Source organism: Choloepus didactylus, chromosome X, assembly GCF_015220235.1.
Source record: "Choloepus didactylus isolate mChoDid1 chromosome X, mChoDid1.pri, whole genome shotgun sequence".
Taxonomy (NCBI): Eukaryota; Metazoa; Chordata; class Mammalia; order Pilosa; family Megalonychidae; genus Choloepus; species Choloepus didactylus.
In genome coordinates, this window is record NC_051334.1 from 126,896,644 (window position 1) to 126,919,077 (window position 22,434).

Sequence of the window (22,434 nt, forward strand, 5' to 3'; positions counted from 1 at the left end):
GGCCTTAAGACTGTAACTGTGTAACAAAACAAACCCCTTTTTATAAAAGCCAATCTATCTCTGGTGTTTTGCATTTTGGCAGCATTTGCAAACTAGAACAGTAATGTTCAGTGATACTGTTTTTCCCTTGATGTTTCAGAGAAGTTGAGGTGTGCTAGTTTGGATTCTTTTTCTTTTTCTTTTTCTTTCTTCTTTACATTTATTTTTGATTAGATAAGACATTCATGTGGTTTAAAATTTGAAAGTTATAAAAGAGTGTACAATTAAAAGTCTCCCACCCTTTGTCCCCAGCCACACGGTTCTTCCCAGAGGCAACCAGTGCTAACATTTCTTGTTTTTACTTTCAGAGATATTTCATGTATTTGCAAGCATGGGCACTCACAAACATTCCTTTTTTTTTAATTTTTACACAATTTTCTGTGCTTTACATCATTTCATTTTAGTACATAAAGAACTATGGCCACATGATATGAATTAATTGTATGAATGTGCCATAATTTATTTAACCAATCCACTACTGGTGAATATTTAGTTGGTTTTCTGTCTTTTGTTACTGCATTTCAGCAATGGATAACCTTGTAATAGGTCGTTTCAACACATATGTGCTAGTGTATCTGTAAGATGAATTTCTAGAAGTGGAATTTCTGGGTTGGACAGTATGTGCATATGTCATTTTGATGGATATTGCTAAATTATACTTCATAGAGGTTGTACCAATTTCACTTATTCAAGCAATATATAAAAGTGCTTATTTTCTCAACTCTTGCCAATACATTGTGCTCTCAAACATATTATCTTTGCTGATATGATAGGCAAAAAATGATATCTCAGTGTAGTTTTAATTTGCATTTCTGTTCCAAGTAAGGTTGTGCATTGTTTCACATATTTAAGGCCCTGCAGTGTTTATAAAAATATTTTTCTTATTATTGTGGCTGGGATGCAATATCTTTTCTCCTTAACTGATACCCATTGGTCATGATTTTCTACAGAATAGAAAAAGGGTAATTCAAAAGAACATGATTAGGTCAAATAAACGCTAAGCCAAGAACACTTTATGTGTTTTAAAAATTCACTAGCTTTTTATAATTCACTCATAATATAGCTAAAGTATCATAGTTGACAACTGAACCAACATCTCCTAGTAATTTAAACTGATTTAAATTTCTCATAAGAATATTTTTTCTCATAAGAAATTTAATTCAGTATTTTTGTTACTTTTTAATATACATATACTTTATTAAAATATTGTTTTCATATCCCAAGAAATATAGAATTACCCTTTACTTAGAAACTTAACAATATGTTAGAATTTGCATGGAATTATTGAAAATTGTGATATGTTTACATTTGAAATATATGTGGGCAATTTTCTTTTTCATAATCTAAGCCATGTTATAGAAAGGTTAGAAGTTCAAGGTATATTTAAATGTGTTGGCAGATTCCTAAATGGCTCTGGACTCTTCTGTATCACCCAACTAATTGTTCTCTGAGCTTTGTCTCTGGCACTGTAGAACACCTCTATTATAGCACTGTGCTGGTTTGAAACTGTTATGGACCCTAGAAGAGCCATAATCTTTTTTTTAAATTCAATTTTATTGAGATCTCTTCACATACCACACAGTCATACAAAGCGTACAATCAGTTGTTCACAGTACCATTATACAGTTCATCACCAAAATTAATTTTTGAACAGTTTCATTATCACACACACAAAAGTAATAAGAATAAAAATTAAAGTGAAAAAGAACAATTAAAGTAAAAAAGAACACTGGGTGCCTTTTTTTTTTTTCTTTGCCCCAGTTTTTCTACATCCATCCATACACTGGACAAAGGGGAGTGTGATCCACATGGCTTTCCTAATCACATTGTCTCCCCTCATAAGCTACATTGTTATACAATCGTCTTCAAGATTCAAGGGTTCTGGGTTGTAGTTTGATAGTTTCAGGTATTTACTGCTAGCTATTCCAATTCATTAGAACCTAAAAAGGGTTATCTATATTGTGCATAAGAGTGCCCACCAGAGTGACCTCTCAGCTCCTTTTGGAATCTCTCAGGCACTGAAACTTATTTCATTTCATTTCACATATCCCCCTTTTGGTCAAGAAGGTGTTCTCCATCCTGTGATGCTGGGTCTAGATTCCTCCCCGGGAGTCATTCCACGTTGCTAGAGAGATTTACATCCCTGGGTGTCAGATCCCACATAGTGGGGGGGGGGGGCAGTGCTTTAACCTGCCAAGTTGGCTTAGCTAGAGAGAGAGGGCCACATCTGAGCAACAAAGAGGCATTCAGGGGGAGACACTTAGACACAATTATAAGCAGGCCTAGCCTTTCCTTTGCAGTAACAGTCTTCCCAAGGGCAAGTCCTGTGATTGAGGGCTTATGCCATCAAACCAGCAGTCCCCAGTGTCTGTGAGCACATCAGCAACCATCAAGGTGGGGAAGCCCAACACCCCTGCATTCTCCCCCAGCTCCTCAGGGGGGCTCTGCATATTTTTTTCATTGTTTTTTTTTAATTGTTTGAAGTGTTTTTTATTGTAAGTTTTTTTTAAACTTTTTTTTATATAGTTAATAGAGCTATAATCTTTTAATCCAATCTTGTTGAGTGGAAGCATTTGATTAAGTGTTTCCATGAAGATGCGACTCACCCAACTGTGGGTGAGACCTTTGATTAAATTATTTCCATGGAGATGTGACCCCGCTCATTCCAGGTGGGTCTTAATTAAATCACTGGAGTCCTTTAAGAGAGCTCATGGAAACAAGGAGTTCAGAGAAGCTGAGAGAGATATTTTGGAGAGAAGCTAAGATATGTAATCCAGAATTTGCCCCCAGGAGAAGCTAAGAGCTTACACAGACCCAGATGCTTGGAGACTCTGGGAGATGCAGACAGAAGGATGTTTGGAGATGCTAATCTAAGAGATGAAGCCCAGAGTTTGCCCTGGAGAAGCTAAGAGAACTCCCAGATGCTTAGAGAAAAATGCACCAGGAGAACCAAGCAGAGAACTGAGAGAAGCTAAAAGAGACAGAAGTCCAGAGACATTTTGGAGAAAGCCATTTTGAAACCAGAACCCAGGAACAAAGGACCAGCAGACGCCAGCCATATGTCTTCCCAGCTGACAGAGGTGTTCTGGACTCCATTGGCCTTTCTTCAGTGAAGGTGTCCTCTTGTTGATGCCTTAGTTTGGACACTTTTATGGTCTTAGAACTATAAATTTGTAACCTAATAAATCTCTTTTATAGAAGCCAATCCATTTCTGATATTTTGCATAATGGCAGCTTTAGCAAACCGGAACAAGCACTTATCAAAATCTTCCATATAAGATCATTAGTTATTTATGTGTCTTCTTTTCTCACTAGATCGTGCACTTCTAGAGGACATTAGTATTCCCCTCCAGTACTGGCTCAGTGCTTAGCCTATATCCCATACTCATAAACGTTGGCCGAAGTGAATGGAATCACATTTACTTTGAGGGGTCTGTGGTTGCATTTCTTTTTAACATTTTTTTTCACATATTATTTGATTTTATGTTTTATGTAAAGTGTTACTCTAAAACTGCCCAAATTTGCTTCCTGCTAATATTAACAGAGAATAAGAGCATTTATTGAATTTGTATTGAGAAGAATCATTTTAAATTCTCCGCTAATAATACTGAAGTCGAGATTTTTCCCTACATATTTCCTCTCTGTTCATTTTTTTTCATTAAACATCTGCTTTAATTTAAACCACAGGCAGTTCAAAATATTTACTGGACAATGGTGGGTATATTGGACACTTTGGTAAGATATATTAGTTGTTTTGTCTCATTAAGATTCTTAACTTTATAGGCAATTTGAAATGTGCAATCGAAGGTCTGACCCTTGCTAGTTATATTAAGTAATTTAGAAGGTTCTATAGCAGAGTGAACAGCTTTTCAAATGGCTGTGGTGGTTTTCTTAATTGAAACTTCTATTAAAATAATTGTAGATTTGCATGCAGCTCCAAGGAATAATACAGAGAGATCTCTTGTACACTTAGCCCAGTTTCCCCCAATGGTAACGTCTTGCAAAGTAATTGTGTAATATCACAGTCAGGATATTGATATTAATATAATCCACCAATCTTCTTCAAATTTCCCCAGTTTTATTTGTACTCGTGTGTGTGTGTATGTATGTGTGTGTGTGTTTAGTTGCATACAGTTTTTTCAGATGTTTAGGTTCATGAATCCACCACCACATTTAAAATATGAACAGTTCCAATACCACAAAAATCACTGTGTTGCCCTCTTAAAACCATACACACACATATACACACACACTATCTCTAACCTCTGGTAACCACTAATCTGTTATCCATTTCTAAAATTTTGTCATTTCAAAAATGTTATAAATAGAACCATAGAATGTGTAATATTTTGCTATCAGCTTTTTTCAGTCAGCATAATTCCTTTTGGAGTCATTAAAGTTGTTGCAAGTAGCAATAGTGGGTTCCTTTTTTATTTCTGAGTAAGGTTCCCTGTTACATTTGTACCATAGTTTCAGTTTGTTAAATCCTTCATATGTTCCAAGACATCTGGGCTAATTCCATTATTTGGCTATGACAAATAAAGCTGCTATGAACATTACTATATGGCTATTTCTGTGAACATAAGTTTTCATTTCTCTGCATGTTTACTTTTATAAAAAGCTGCCAAACTATTTTCCTGAATGGCATTTCACCCCCAAATGATTCAGATAATCCTGCAATGTATGAGTGATCCAGTTTTTCCTCATCCTCACCAGCATTTATTATCACTATTTTAAATTTTAGCTATACTTTTAGGTGTGTAGTGATATTTCAAAGAGTGGTTTTTATTTGTTTTCCCTAATGTCTAAAGATGTCAGACACCTTTCAATGTGCTTATTTGCCAGGTGTTTATCCTCTTCTGTAAGTTGTCTCTGCATGTCTTTTACCCATTTTCCAACTGGATTGATTGATTGTTTTACTCTTCAGTTTTGAGAGTTCTTTATATTGTCTAGATTCTAGTCCTTTGTTGGATATGTGGTAGGCAAAGATTTTCTCTTAGTCTGTGGCTTTTCATTTAATCCTCTAAACAGGATTTTTCACAAGAGCAAGAGATTTTAAATTTAAAAATAATGAAGTTCAATTTATTAATATTTCCTTTTATGGACTGTGCTTTTGGTGCCAACTCTAAGAACTCTTCTACCCGCCCTAGATACTGAAGATTTTCTCCTATATTTTTTTCTAAAAGTCTAGCAGTTTTATTTTTTACTTTTAAACTCATAAAGAATTTCGAGTTAATTTTTGTATAAGGTATAAGGTTTAAGTTGCGATGCATTGTTTTGTCAATGTATGCCCAGTTGCTACAGTATCATTTGTTGAAAAGGTTATCCTTCCTCCATTGAATTGCTTTTTACCATTGTAAAAATTGAGTTGGATATATTTGTGTGGATCTATTTCTGGGTTCTAATTGTTCTATTGATCTATGTGACTATCCTTCCACAAAAATCACACTGTCTTGATTAATGTAGATATAAAGTAAGCCCTAATATCAGGTGGACTGGTTCCTCTTACTTTATTCCTCTTTCTCAAGAAAATTTTAAGTTTTCTAGGGCCTGTGCCTTTCCATATAAATTTTACAGTGAGCTTCTCTGTGTCTATAAAATGCTTGATGAAATTTTGATAGGAATCAAATTAAACCTACAGATCAGTTTGGAGAGAACTGATATCTTAATGTGTCGAGTCTTCCAATCTATGGGTATGTTAAGTTTCTCCATTATTTAGATGTTTCTACTTAGAATAGTTCTTACTGCTTTTTTCTTGTTTTGGTGCCAGATCAAAGTGCATATATGAATCTGTACTTCAACTTCTCTAGGCTTACTGAGAATGATTAAACTTTTTCATTCATTTTGTGTATGTATTTATCTTGCCTCATTGCATTTGATAGGTGGCATTGAAGGCTTGCTTTATTAATACTGATTTTGAAATTCATAATCTTGTAAATAGGTGGGAAATTGACTACACTGTAAAAAGAACATTAGTGTTGCATACCAAGGCACTTTTAAAATAATATTAACTGTAGGAAACTTTTACCTTTATGGTACTGAATAAATATGGTGGTTCGAGAGAGGGGTAACTGACTAAAGTAATAAAGAGTTTCACTGGGAGGGCCTAATCTTTGAAAACCTTCTTATTTGTCAAGTTTTTGGTTCAATATAAGAATAAAGTGAGAGTGTGAAAAAGGGTCAACTCAGGAGGTAGAATAATGATTATTATTAAGAGACAGCAGATAGAAAAGCTTGGACTGGAGTGGAAAGATCCCATTTTGGAGTAATGAGAACATTTTAGGTAAGGTTCTAATTCCTTCTTAAAATAAGAAATAACTAAGGAGTTGCTAAAATCATTCATTCATTCATTTAATAAATACACTGCCCCTACTATTTTCCAGATATTTTGCTGTGCTTTGAGATTATCGCTGTTATAAAGACAGAGTCTTAGCAAAATAAGCCTGAAACAAAAGGACAAATATTGTCCAAATATTGTCATTTAGAAAATGCTTATAAGAAAATTTGGCTCTAGATTGTAAGCTCATATAGCAGTCACATTTATTCCTGAGCTTTAAGTGTTATTTCTAAATTCTGAGATGTTCCTTGTGTATAACCTGGTAGTTCCCTGGAACTTTGGGCATCTGTGTGACACTTGAGACTCAGAATTAGAGTTCTGTGGCTCTGAAAGTCATTGTTACTCCACATAGCAATTGTTAAAGAGGCTGAATGAGAGATCAGACTACAGTTAGAGATATTGAATGAAACAGATATTGAATGAGACAGACTTGGTTAGGACTAAGGTAAATTAGAATACAGGGTAAAGGATGATATTGACTGTATTTTAAAACTCCAACTTTTGTGTGACACCAAAGGAAGAGAGGTTTATTTGGTATGAAATTTAAATTTTCTGTAGCACACTAACTTAACCTGTCTTGCCAGTTTAATTAAACATCCTAAATACATGGAGCCTAGAGTAGAGAATGAGATCTGGTGATTCTGTATAGCTTAATGTAATACCCTGATACATTCCAGAGTATTTTTGGGTAGATAATAAAATGTATTTGCAAAGTCCCTTGATGGATGGAGAAAAAATATGGAACTATTAAACTTCCTCACCTGGGAAATTCCTGATACGCTTTAAAGCACTGGGGACTTCCAATTTAATAAGCCAAACCCTCATTCTTGAGTTTGGCCCTTATGGAACTTATTTCTGTAAGTGAAGCTAAGCCTACCATAAACATGCCTAAGAGTCACCCACTGAGAACCTCTTTTCTTGCTCAGATGTGGCCTCTCTCTCTAAGCCAAACTCTGCAAATAAAGTCATTACCCTCTCCACTATGTGGAAGATGACTTTCGGGGGTGTAAGTCCCCATAGCAATGTGGGACATGACTCCCAGGGATGAGCCTGGCCCTGACATCCTGGGATTGTTAATGCCTTCTTGACCAAAAGGGGGAAAAGAAATGAAATTTAACAAAATAAGGTCTCAGTGGCTAGGAGATTTCAGAGTTGAGAGGTCATTCTGAAGGTTACTGTTATGCAAGCTTCAGCCAGATACTGCAAATTGCCATGGTATGCCAAGCCCAATCAGCAGTATTCCTGAAAACCCTAAAGAAAACCCAAAGCTCTATCTAAGACTCTATAAAAGTTTTACTTATTAAGTTTATTTTTCAGAAACTTAAAACCTCCGGATTGTCCCTATGCCAGATAATCCCTGAAACTTAGAGGTACCAGTCTCTCCCAGAACATCAGCCAGTTGCATTCCCCTATCCCATAATATCAACACCCCTTTCAACATAAGAAGTTAGAATGGCCATTGTCCAGATATCCCTGAAGATTGAGAGAATGATCAAATGAGAGGGAGGAGTTGTAACAGAGAAGTTAGGATTCAACAAATGATTATGACTAATGAATCATTATATAGATATTTCTTTTTCATTTCTACTGTATAAGAACAGTCAGAAGGAAATACCTGAAATTATGGTACTGTAACCCGTACTATGCTTTGAAATTTTTTCTATACCTACTTGTTAAACTCTACTTTGAAATTTATCACTTTTCTGCATATATATTTCACAATAAAATATGTTTACAAAAATGACAGACCTTAACTTCATGGGATTTATGTTCTAGTATGATATATAATATACCAATAACAGCATCTCTTAGTTCTTCACCAAGGAAATGGCATGATAAACTTAATATTTGAATAGGATTATTTACAAGTATGAGTGGCATATAAAAAGGAATACCAGCCTTATATGTCAGTTTTTAATTTGGGGAGATTTTTTCTGATTTTACTTTTTCCCCAAGCTTTTGGAATCTATACTTATCTTTTCAAGATGTTAGTGGTTTTTCACTATTCTCTTTCCCTGCTATAGTCAGTAAGCATGTTTCTGGAAAATTGCCCTTAAGTCACTGGTGGAAATTAAAGAAAAATATAATTTTTATAGAGAATAATCTTTCCAAATTTGTCTGTGAAAATCTGAATTCTTATGTATTAGAATTGTCTGAAATAGAGATCTTGTGCAGCTACTTTTTATAAAAAGCCAACTCTATCAAAGTATTTATAACTTCTTTAAAGTAATCAGTGCAATGTAATTTGTTTGAGTCATGATTAGAGAAGCAGTCTGTCTATTTTGGGACAGGGGGAATGATTTAGGTACTGAGAAACAGATATTCACTTTACCCCAAATTATATGTGGGATGGTTACTGTAGACTAGAATTAGCCTTCCAAAAGAGAGGGAAACTCTATTATGAGCTCCAGTGTTTCTTATTCTCTATACATATCTATTTGTTCTCTTTTTGTCATAGTTTGTGGTTCTTTGTAATATTGACTTCACATGCCCAACATGGCCTTTGTAGCCACTCTGTATCAGGAACTTTTGGCTTCACTCCCATTGCTAAATCCATTGATTTCTTGCTATTTCCTATTTCAAATTCTAGGTCTTGTTCTCACAATATTGTAGAAATATGATTAAGCATGAAGCACTTGGACACTGCATAGCTATTGTTCTTTATCCAATTGAAGTCCATTAACTTCACAGAGATGATTGGTTTGTTTTATCTATTCATGCTTTCTCCAGTGTTTATGTGGACTGGACTAAGAGTACAAATGCATACCTACATACTGTATATCCAAAATGTTTTAAGATATTTAGCCAAACAAACAAACAGTTAAATAAAATAATGTTCTATTTACACTCTTTAAGAAATATGTCTTCATAACGACCTGAAAGGTCAGGTTCAAATTTAGAATTCTCAAACTCCTCAGAGTTCAGCAGTGGAGCATGGTTGAACTGGGAAAGCAGGCTCCCAGCCATCAGCTGGCCCCCTTCTCTTTCCATCCCTGGCTTCACTCTATTGCACGTTTTGCTCCAGCCTACAAACTCAAGCTGTGTTCATGGTCCCTACAAAAAGCCTCCTTTGACCACCTCTTGGGCCTAATAGTGAGCAAATAGATTTCAAGAATCATTTTCTGGAACAGAAATTCAAGGTGGTTTTCAGAAGAGAATTAAGCAATGATGCCATAAGGTATTCATTGTTTCAAAAAATTAAAATACACCTGCTGTGTACCATATTTGGGAGAATGGAGAAAATAGTTACATGAACTGTAATCTTTAGGGCTTGATTCTCTCCAGGGAGCTGGACTGAGAGAGACTTCTGGAGAGTAGACTGAGGAAGATGACCACCTGGCTCCTTTTAGCATTTCTTATAGGGCAGGTCTCTTGTGACAAACTCTCTCAGTTTTTGTTTATCCATGAGTATTTTAAACTTTCCCTCATTTATGAAGGACAGTTTGACCAGATAAAGAATTTTTGGCTGGCAGTTTTTCTCTTTTGGCACCTTAAATATGTCATACCACTGCCTTCTCACTTCCATGTTTTCTGATGAGAAATTTACACTTAGTCTTATTGAGGATTCCTTGTATGTGATGAATTGCTTTTCTCTTGCTGCTTTCAGAATTCTTTATCTTTGACATTTAGTGTTTTGAATAGTATGTGTCTTGGAGTAAGTATATTAGGGTTTATCCTGTTTGGAGTATGCTGTGCTCCTTGGACATGTATATTTATATCTTTGGTAAGAGTTGGGAAATTTCTGGTCTGAGAAAGACTTGGGAGAGTAGACTGGTAAGATGACTACATGGCTCCTTTTAGCATTTCCTCAAGTATTCTTTGTGCCCACTTTCCCTTTTCTTACCTTCTGGGACTCCAATAATATGCATGTTAGTATGCTTTATGTTGTCCCACAAGTTCAATAGGCTCTGCTCACTTTAAAAAAATTCTTTTCTCTATATGTTCTTCCAACTTTTATGATTTTGATTGTCCTGTTTTCTAGTTCACTGATTCTTCTTCTGCCTGATCAAATCGGCTGCTGTTTGCCTCTAATGTATTTTTTTTATCTTCATTTTATTGAGATATATTCATATACCACGCAGTCATACAAAACAAATCGTACTCTCGATTGTTCACAGTACCATTACATAGTTGTACATTCATCACCAAAATCAATCCCTGACACCTTCATTAGCACACACACAAAAATAACAAGAATAATAATTAGAGTGAAAAAGAGCAATTGAAGTAAAAAAGAACACTGGGTACCTTTCTCTGTTTGTTTGTTTCCTTCCCCTATTTTTCTACTCATCCATCCATAAACTAGACAAACTGGAGTGTGGTCCTTATGGCTTTCCCAATCCCATTGTCACCCCTCATAAGCTACATTTTTTTTTTTTTTTATTAAATTCAGTTTTATTGAAATACATTCACACACCATACAATCATCCATGATATATAATCCACTGTCCACAGTATGATAACATAGTTATGTGTTCATCACCACAATCTGTCTCTGAACATTTTCCTTACATCAGAAAGAACCAGAACAAGAATAAAAAATAAAAGTGAAAAAAAACACCCAAATCATCCCCCCATCCCACCCCATTTGTCCTTTAGTTTTTATCCCCATTCCTCCACTCATCCATACACTAGATAAAGGGGGTGTGATCCACAAGGTCTTCACAATCACACTGTCACCCCGTGTAATCTACATTATTATATAATTGTCTTCAGGAGTCCAGACTGCTGGGTTGGAGTTTGGTAGTTTCAGGTATTTACTTCTAGCTATTCCGATACATTAAAGCCTAAGAGGTGTTATCTATATAATGCATAAGAATGTCCACCAGAGTGACCTCTCGACTCCATTTCAAATCTCTCAGCCACTGAAACTATTTCGTCTCATTTTGCATCCCGCTTTTGGTCAAGAAGATACTCTCAGTCCGGGTCCACATTCATCCCCGGGAGTCATACTCTGCGTTGCCAGGGAGATTTACAACCCTGGGAGTCGGATCCCACGTAGGCGGGAGGGCAGCGAGTTCACCTGTCGAGATGGCTCAGTTAGAGAGAGAGAAGGCCACATCTGAGCAACAAAGAGGTACTCAGGGGGAGACTCTTAGGCACCATTACATACAAGTTTAGACTCTCCTTTGTGGTAATGAGCTTCATAAGGGCAAGTCCCATGCTCGAGGGCTCAGCACATCAAACCGCCAGTCCCAATGTTTGTGACAACATATGCTAGGGGATCAGCATCTCAAAGTTTAGAGATAGGCCTTACACTTCAGGGATAGAGTTAACTGCTGTAAGAGCTTACAATCTAGGGACTATTACAATTATTGTGTCCACGTTAGGCTATGTTCTAAGATTCAATTCTGAGTTTACACATTGTAGTTAGTCCATATTGGTGAGGCATCATCCCTCTCACCATGTTTTCTCCAACACTTTTACTCCTATATATATATTTTCCTACAATTTTATAGAGTTATATTCACATACCATACATTTATCCACAGTGTACAATCAGTTGTTCATGGTATCATCATAAAGTTGTACACTTATCACCACAATCAGCATTTGAACATACTTATTACTACAAGAAAAATTGTTTTTTTTGTTTTTTGTTTTTTTTTTTAGCAATAAGAAAAAATGATAAAAAGAAAAATAACATGTCATACAATACAATATACTACTAAGGACAGCAAATAACACCACTACCAAGAATCCCATATTACTCCCCTATATCCCCTTCTCATATACATTTAGCATTGGCGTATTGCCTCTGCACTTCGTTCCCTACCCCACCCCCACCCCCTCAGCACACTGCTCCAAGATACCCAGTTCAACAGTGCCATTCCCCAAATACAGCCATTCTTCTGTATTAACAGAAAAAATATTTAAAATGTTATTTTACACTCTGTACTTTTAACATATATTGTATCCTTGTAAGCATCTAGAAAAACTAGATGTTTCAAATAAGGACTTAAACTTGTCCACGATACACACAGTAGCTTTGAATAAACCATACACATGTAAAAAAGGATATAATCTGAAAATGTCTTCTAAATAGGAATACTCTGGCCTAGAATCCTTCCTGTTCTCATCTCTATCAACCCAGTGGTTGCATGTGCAATGCTTAGAGGGTTTTTGTTTTTTCATTTTTTTTAAATGATTTTGCTTTCACAAGTAAAATTCTGTCATTTTCAAAACAAGTCTTCCCTATAAATTTTAACACAAAATGTACAAAATGTGTTAGTTTACTAACTCTACTGTCATACACTGGTCTAGAAAGACTAGATAAAAAATGAGTACTCGTTTGTCCACTATATACACTATATATACAGTGAAGTAAAACAAAATACACAGAATATATAGGATAATGGTTTATCTTGCCCAACTACAGACTTACTGGCAAAGAGCCCTTGGCACTTCCTTCTCCCTCCTCCCTGAAACAGCACAAACAGAATATGTACTGCTCTGAAGGTGGTTTGATCATTCCATCTCCAAAAAATATTTCATATGACTTTTAACAAAACAATATCTACAAAATGTGTTATTTTACTACCTCTACTTTTAACATACTTTGTGCACTTCTAAACATCTAGAAAGACTAGATGTTTCAAATACGGACTTAAATTTATCCACTATATACACAGTAGTGTTCAATAAACTACACACACGTAACAATTGTTAAATCTGAAAGTGTCTTCTAAATAGAAATATTTTGGGGCTAGAGCCCGTCATTTCTCCTGATTCCTTTTCTCCACCGCAAACCCAGTGGATGAGCTACAAGCACATGTGTCACTTAGATGGGGTTTTCTAATTTCGTTTCCAAAAGTCATTTTCAGAAGACAGCCTTTCTAGGAATTTTAACACAAAGTGTACAAAATGTATTAGTTTACTAACTCTACTTTTGTCATACATTGGCAACCTCTTTAATATCTAGAGACTAGATATTATAAAATTAGGACTCATTTGTCCAGTATATACACAATATATACAGTACAGCAAAGTTAAATGAATACACATAACATACATGGCAATGGATGATAAGAAATGTTCTAGTACACACTAGCAAAACACCTTTTTCAATTTCTTCCCTCCCATCTCACTCAAACCAATGAACAAGTACAATGTTCAGAGGTGGTTTAACAATTCCATTCCCAAAGACAGTATTTCTCATCAATTTTTAAGAGCTATTTACAGTGCTATCCTACTACCTCTGTTTTTAAACACATCAAGTACTTCTAAACATTTAAAAAGACTAGCTATTTCAAATAAAAATTTACTTGTTCACTGCAGATATAGTATTGTTCAATAAAACCGTACACACATAACAATGGTTATAATCTGAGGTGTCGCCTAAATGTGACCATCTTGTCCTCAAACCATACCCTCCTGACTTCCTTTTCTCCACCACCAGTTCAGTAGACAAGTACAGGCAAGTGTAATGGTTTGAGGTGGTTGAACAAATTCATACCCAAAAGTCATTTACAGAAGACAAGCTTTCCAATAAATTTCAACATAAAGTATACAAAACATACTAATTTTAATAACTACTGGCAACCTCTTTAACGTCTACAGACTAGATGCTGCAAAATTAGGACTCATTTGTCCATTATATACACAGCCAAATGAAATGCACAGGACATACAGAAAAAGTTTTGTCTGAACACACTAACAAATTACATTTTGCTATTGCTTCCATCCCACCTCCTCCAAACCACTGAACGAGTATATAGACAGTTGTATGCTGCTGAGAGATGGTTTAACAATCCCATTTTCCAAAAGACACTATTTCCTATGAATTTGAGCAAAACAGTATTTACAAAGTAATATTTTACTACTACTACTTTTAACATACATTGGGCACTTCTAAACATCTAGACAGACTAGATGTTTCAAATAATGACTTAGTTCATCCACTATATACAGAACAGTCTTGAATAAACTGCACACATCTAACAACAGTTAATCAGAAAGTGTCTTCTAAATATGCACATTCTACTCTAGAACCCTTCCCTTTTATCCTTCCTCCACCAACCCTGGGGGCTATACTGCTCAAAATTTCAGAAGACAATCTTTCTTAGGAATTTTAACACAAAATGTACAAGATGTATTAGTTTACTATGTTTTTGTCATACACTGGCAACCTCTTAACATCTAGAAGACTAGATGCAAATTAGGACATGTGCGTCCATTATATACACTATATACATAGCAAAGTAAAACCAAATGCACAAACATAGGGACAATGGTTAATCTTGTCTCATTATAAACATATTGGCATAGAGCCCTTTGCACTTCCTTCTCTCTCCTACCCCAAACCAGTGTACAAAATGTGTACTATTTAGAGAGGTGGTTTGGCCATTCCAAAAAACTCTGTACTATTTCATATGAATTTTAACAAAAAAATAACTACAAAATGTGTTCTACTACCTCTACTTTTACCATATGTCAGGCACTTCAGAACATATAGGAAGAGGAGATATTTCAAAAAGTACTTAGCATTGCCAATTATATATACAGTAGTGAAGAATAAATTGCACACACAAAATAATGGTTATAATATGAAAATATCTTCTAAATATGACCAGTCTGGCATACAACCTTCTCTTCCTCTTCTTAGCCTTCTGCTTCTTGGCCTCCAACCCACAGAAAGCGTGGTTGTGTCTCCCGCTGTCGCTTCCAGAGGCAGTCTAAATTCCATTTCAAAGTCAATTCCAGAAGACATTCCTAAGATTTTTTTTTTTTCCCCTAACAAATGGACAATACAAGACATGTGATTTTCTACCTCTACTTTATCATACATCGGCAACCTCTTTACATCTAGTAAGCCTAGATGTGGCACAAGTTTTCTTTAAAAAGGTTGGGGGGAAATTTGAGAGCAGCTTTTTCATATTATATACACAGGCCTTCTTCTATAAACGGCCAGTAAATCTTCCCAAAAGGTGGTGGGCACTTCTTATTGGACAAATGTCGCAGGTTAGTCTACCATTTCTCTCTTTCAATGTCAAGCAAGGTCTGGCAGAACGAAGACTAACCGCCCTAAGGCCCGCTAACCGTTCCACCCGTCGTCGTCCCGGGTTCCGCTCACCTTCCAGGCCCGTTAAGGCCTTTGTCCGTCGTTGTTGGGACGAGGTGGCATCTCGTCCAATTGGAATGGGGTGGTCACCCCAGGTCCCGGATCTGTGAGGCTCCGTGGCCCAAGCCGAAGAGAGGACCGAACCTGAGTCTACACAACCCGCCTTCTGGGCGCTCGAGTCCCCTAACGGCCCTCCGCGGCATTCGGGAAGCCGCCATTTTCCTCTCCCTGCCACGCCCGCCGCCGGGCAGGTCTGGGCAGGGAAACCCGGCGGCCGGCGGGGTCCAGGCTCGGAGAGGCCGCCGCCGCCGCCGTCAAGACATCATGGGGGGAAGGGAGGACCGGGTCCTGCCGCTGCCCCAGGGCCTGGACCAAGACGGTGGACAGTCGCGGTGAAGACTCTGAGTCTCCGCAGGCAGAGACCACAGGGCGCCCCCGGGCCCCCAGCTCACCCGCTGGCCCGGGGCCGGAGGGGTCCGAGGGCCCGGAGGGGCTGGAGAACACAGGCCGCGCTCCGCTTTCCGACGCACTCTTTTCAGCGCGCTCTGGACCGGAACTCGAACCTTGGCTTTAATTTTGAGAGTTGTTCAAAACAAAAAAAAGGGAGGTGAGAATAATTTTTTTTCACCCAGCAGAACCTGGTTAATGTAGCCCATGATAGGATGAAGTAAAAATTGAAGAATATATGATCCATCTTCATTGCTCCAAATTTTCAGGACAATTAAAAAAATTGTCTCTATTGCTCAGTCTTAAGAAATACTGAAAAAATGCATGGATATTTCATCACGTGCCTGTAGAATTATTAAATGGGTGACAGCTTAGTGGTTTTGCCTAAAATCTTTAATTTCTTGTTTGGTCTTGTATACAGATATGTGACAGCTCATAAGTTTTAGAAGAAACGTTGAGAGAACAAAATCAAAGAGGGCTTTTTAGGTGCATTTATTTAGGCAGAAATCTAGTGTTAGTATTAGATCAAATAAAACAAATAAAATTGTTGATAGAAAGGCACATTTAATCATTATAAGGTTACTTGCACTGTTCATATCAAGCAGTGAGATATGAGTATAGCAGGAACAATGAGAACAGAGGGCTGAGGAAGAATGACAGGATGTTGAGAGCTGGAGAGAGAGACTGGAGGTAAAACAACTAAGAATCCAGAAGGGTATTGGACATAGGGTAAAGAAGTTTTCTTAATCACCAAATTTGAATAATTTCAGGTACGTCTGTCTAGGATTAAATAAGTTAGGAACAAATAATGAGAATAAGAAGATTAATAAGGAATGAAGGAGAGGAGTAAGATTTTCTTATTGGCCCTATTTCTCTCTTAATATTTCTCAATGCATGTTCAGAAGACAACCATCAATAGTGTCACTTGGGATGCTTGTTAAATAAAATATAGATTCCTGAGCCCCACTCCAGACCTAAGGAATTACTGAGGGTTGGAACCTGGGCTCAGCATTTTTAACAAGCTTCCTAGCTGACTCATATAGCCTATGAAAGTTTGAGAAATACTAATGTTTAGCTTTTATGTTACAAAGATGATGTGTGCCCAGTATCCTAATCAATAATTCTCCTTTTCTACCCATCACCCTCCTGAAACACATGTAGATCATTTCTTTCATTTGGAATCGGATATCACTTCTTCCAAAATTGTTTTACTTTATCATTCCTTGTCCAATACTGTAGCTGTTTGCTGTTTTGCTGAGGTGCAAAATTGAATAATAATAGCACCTTTTTGCTAGAGAGCAGTACGGGACAAGTCACTTAGTTTGCGAGTGAGTCTTGGCAAGTGAATATACAACATGTATTTCTCTTTGTGATTTATTTCCTCTTGTTCTAAGTGTAATGAAGTTATAAATAGTATTTGAGGGTGGGGTTGGAGGATATGGTGCTAATCAGAAAGCTATTTGCTAGTGATTTTTATGGAAGTGTTACATGTAGTATGAGAAAATTATGTTTAGCCATAACATAGTTGAGTAAATGACCTTTCAGTTACATATACTGCATTTAGAGGGGCATTACATAACTAATTGTTTTTGGTAATTTGGGGATTTGGTAGTTTGAAAATGTATGGAAAGCCTTCCATCTGTCTTCTTTGTTTCTACCTAAGTTTTGTTGGGTTTTTCGTGTTTCCTTATTTGTCATTTCTGAGATTAATCCATGTTGTTGCATTCCTGTAATTGCAGAGTAGAATACCTTTGTAGGAATATACTAAAGATTATTTATCCATTATCACAATGATACACAACTTAGCGCTTTACAGTTTCTGAATATTATGAATAAAGCTGCTTTGAACATTTTTACAAGTCTTTCTGTGAACCTATATTTTCATCTGTCTTGGATAAATACCTAGAAGTGGACCTGTTGGGTCACAGGGTAGTTGTATGCTTAGTTTCATAAGCAACTCACTTAGTTTTTCCAAAATGGTTGTGTACCATTGAACATTCCCATCAACTACGTATAGAGTTCAGTTGCTCCAACAACCTCTGCAATATTTGAAGTTGTCAGTTTTTTGTTTTGTTTTAACTTTAACCATTTTTTTGGGTACGTAGTGTTACCTTAATATACTTTTATTGGTAGAGAATGTGATGGTTAGGTTCATGTGTCAACTTGGCCAGATGATGGTACCCAGGTGTCTGGTCAAGCAAGCATTGGCCTGTTACTGCAAGGACATTTATGGCTGGTTAATAAACCAGAAGGCTGGTTTATTAAATCATCAGTCTATTGACTGCAGCTGTGGCTGATGATGTCAATGAAGGGCATGTCTTCCACAATGAGAGGATGCAATCAGCTGGATTTAATTCAGTCAGTTGAAGATTTTTAAGCAAGACAGATAGAGGACCTTCACTTCTTCTTTGGCTAACCAGTGAAGCTTTCCTGAGGAGTTCATCAAAGTTGCCAGTTTGTTGTCTGAGGAGTTCATCAAACACGTTCATTGGAATTGCCAGTTTGTTGCCTGCCCTACGGAATTTGGACTCGTGCATACCCACAGTTGCATGAGACACTTTTATGAAATCTTATATTTATAGATATCTCTTGTTGATTCTGTTTCCCTGGAGAACCCTAACTATTACAGAGAACTTGTAGGATTACAGAAAAATCATGCATAAAATACAGAGAACATTATTATAATTGTATTATTAATATAGTCCATGGCTTACATTTGGGTTCACTGTTTGTGTTGTACAGTCCTATGGTTTTTTTAAAAATTTTTATTCTAGTAGCATATATACAACCTACAATTTCCCCTTTAAAACCCACATTCAAATATGTAATTCAGTGCTTGTAATTATGTTCACAATGTTGTGCCGCCTTCACCACCGTCCATTACCAAAACTTTAATGTCATTCAAATAGAAACTGCACAATTAAAGGATTAACTCCCCATACCCTACCCCCACTCTGGCCCATAATAACCTGTATTCTAGTTTCTGACTCTATGAATTTGCTTATTCTAATTATGTCATATCAATTACATCATATAATAGTTGTCCTTTTTTGTCTATCTTATTCCATTCAACATGATTTCTTCAAGGTTCATCCATGTTGTCATGTATATCAGGACTTCATTCCTTTTTATGGCTGAATAATGTTCCATCGTGTATGTCTGTTGCCCATTCTGTTGATGGACACTTGGGTTGCATGGTCTTTTGGCCATTGTGAATAGTGCCTCTGAATATTGGTATGCAAATATGTATTTGAATCCTTGCTTTCAGTACTTTTGGGTATATACCTAGCAGTGGGGTTGCTGGGTCATGTGGTAATTCTATACTTAACTTTCTGAAGAACTGCCAGACTGTCTTCTGTGTGCTTTTAATTTGTATTTCCCTGATGACTAATGATGTTCACTAATGATGTTGATCACTAATGATGGGCTTATTGGCCATTCATATATCTTCTTTTGTGAAGTATATTCAAATCTTTTGCTTATTTTTCCATTGGGTTGTTGGTATTTTTAAAAATTTTTATTTTCAAAAAATTTCAAACTTACATGACAGTTGCAATAATAATACAAAATATATACAGAGAACTATCTGACTGTCTATCTGCCTGTCTAGCTATATCTATCTTCTATCTCTTCTATCTGACAATATATATATACCTATTAAACATTTGAGAGTAGGTTACATAAACCCTGCTCCTTTACCATTTAATACTTCCATGTATATTTTCTAAGAACAGGGATATTCAGTTTTATAACCACCTTAATTACACTTAGCAATTTCAAGAAAGTTAACACTGACATAGAGCTTACAGTTTTTATTCCATCCCCCCCCCCCCCAATTTGTCCCAGTATTGTCCTTTTGGGCATTTTCTTCTCTATTATTAGATCCCATCCAGCATCATGAATTGCATTTAATTGTCATTGTGTTTTCAGTCTCTCTTTTTTTCAATTGGAGAAACATATATGCAACATAAGATTTCCCATTTCAGTTATTCCCAAGCATATCATTCAGTGGGACTAATCACATTCATAATATTGTGCTACTCTCACCACTATCCATTACCAGAACTTTCCCACCACAAACAGAGACCCTGCACTCACTATGCATTAATTTTCCAATTGCCCTCTCCCCCGTACCTGGTAACCTGACTCTTTCTGTCTCTAAGAAATGGTATATTGTAATTATTTCATATAAGTGGAATCATGCAATATCTTTCCCTTCATGTCTGACTTGTTTCACTCTGATGTCTTCAAGGTTTATCCACGTTGGAGTATGAATGAGAACATTCCTTTGTTCGACAGGTTGTTTGAGGCTCGTTTTTTTTCCATGCAGATACCCAGTTATTCCAGCACCATTTTTTTGAGTAGCTTTTCCCTATAAGAATGCCTTGGTACCATCATTGAAATCAAATATGGGATCTCTATTCTGTTTCTAGTTGCTGATCCTTTTGATAACACCACCCACACTATCTTAACTATTCTGCCTTTATAGTAAGTCTTGAAGTCAAGTTTGTGTCCACCCCCCCACCCCCGATTAAAGCAGAAGATCTAATATGGAAAAGAAAGATTTTAACCAAATTATTCTAAGTGCTTTCATCTTCCCAATATGAATAATATTAATTCACTAGGAGTATTTTAAACTTAGTTATATGAAACCATTATAATTTTTAGAATGTCATTAGTATTTACTACAGAAATTGCTTTAACTGTATATATAATTGTGGGCATAGTCCTTAGGGATGTTTGAACCTAGCACTTGGTAACCTTTCCTGAAATTCTTAGTAGGACTCAGACATCCAGGGCTACAACATTAATTTTATACTGCACAACTCCAGGGGGCACCCTTCACACTGGCGTAACTAGTAGAAAAGTAAGTAAAAGCAAGAAAGAGATTAGGAGAACAGAGAGGAAAGAGGAGGAAAAAGATAACAGAAATATATGTGTTGTAAAACGATAGGTCATCACATAGCGTATTTACAGAACAGTGATAACTTTTGAAGTATGATTTAATAAGTAATTAGAGAGCAAATTTCAAAGAATATTATGGTTCACATTTGGCATTTTCAGTTATTTCCTTATTGTGAACTATAAGATATATACAGAAAGGTGATAACTTTCAAAGTACAATTTAATGAGTAGATATAGAGCAAGTATATGTGTATATGTGCTAATATATAACCTTTAGTAGGCTAGGAGAGTCATTTTCAAATATTTATTTTAAATGTATCAAAAAAGTAAAGCAGGTAAGAGTAGAACTTCTCTAGTTAACGGTTGTATGTAATAAGACCCCCAGAGCTCAACCCACAGTATTTAAAGCGGAAATCCAGCATATTAGACTATTATGTTGCATTCTGTGGTTTGGACATTTAGAAGTTATGGTGGTAAAAAAAGTATTGTGCCACGTGACAAAATTCAAACTGTATGTTTACAATTCTTTGATCTTTTTACCACAGAAGCAATTGTCTTATGGTTATTTGCATCTCCAAATAATTTTAGCCATTGAAAATCCTGTTTATAGGAAGGATTTATTGAAGAACATTATATACATTGAAGTTGCCAACATACATCTGGTTAAACACTGTAATGAATAAAGTAGCATTTGCACATATACTTACAGATATTTTCTTTATTTCTCCATTTCTTCCAATTTCCCTCTATTTTTATACATTTTTTATTGTGAAATTTAGCATATATACAGAACAGTGATAACTTTTGAAGTACAAGTTAACAAGTAGTTAGCAAATTTCAAAGAATGTTATGGTTTACATTTCCACAGTTTCGGTTATTTCCTTATTGTGAAATATACGATATATACAGAAAGGTGATAACTTTTAGAGTACAATTTAATGAGTAGCCACCATTTCAGTTATTTCCTTCTAGCTATTCTAATACCCTAGCATCTATAAATATATATATATATTTATATTCACATATGTGTGTGTGTGTGTGCCAGTTTGTATATATTATGTCCCTGGAAAAAGCCATATTCTTTAATGCAATCTTATGGGGGCAGGTTGAGTAATCTTTTTGATTAGGGTGTGACCTCTTGATTGAATGTTTCCATGGAGATTTGACCCGCCCATTCAGGGTAGGTCTTGATTAGTTTGCTGGAGTCCTTTAAAAAGAGCCACACAGGCCCAGACACTTGCTGATGTTTTGACATGCTTAGAGATGTAGACAGAAGGATGTTTGGAGATGCTTAGCTAAGAGTTGCTAGCGCAGAGTTTGCTCCAGAGAAGCTAAGTGAGGACTCCTGATGCTTAGATGCAGAGGAGCTGAAGAAGCTAAGAGCGACAAATCCAGAGACATTTTGGAAAACGCCATTTTGAAATGCAAACCAGGAGCAAAGGACCAGCAGATGCCAGCCACGTCGTGCCTTCCCAGCTGACAGAGGTGTTCCAAACGCCATTGGCCATTCGTCAGTGAAGGTATCCTCTTGTTGATGCCTTAGTTTGGACACTTTTATGGCCTTAGAGCTGTAAATTTGTAGCCAAATAAAACCCCTTTAAAAAAACCAATCCATTTCTGGTATTTTGCATAATGGCAGCATTAG

General features: G+C 36.3%; 1 protein-coding gene and 1 pseudogene across 6 annotated transcripts in view; one reads left to right on the plus strand and one right to left on the minus strand.

The window, feature by feature from the left end:
* Nucleotides 1-22,434, plus strand: part of COL4A5 (collagen type IV alpha 5 chain) — a 414,777-nt gene that overhangs the window by 30,878 nt on the left and 361,465 nt on the right. The window lies entirely within an intron of this gene.
* Nucleotides 15,621-22,434, minus strand: part of LOC119523260 — a 28,829-nt pseudogene continuing 22,015 nt past the window's right edge.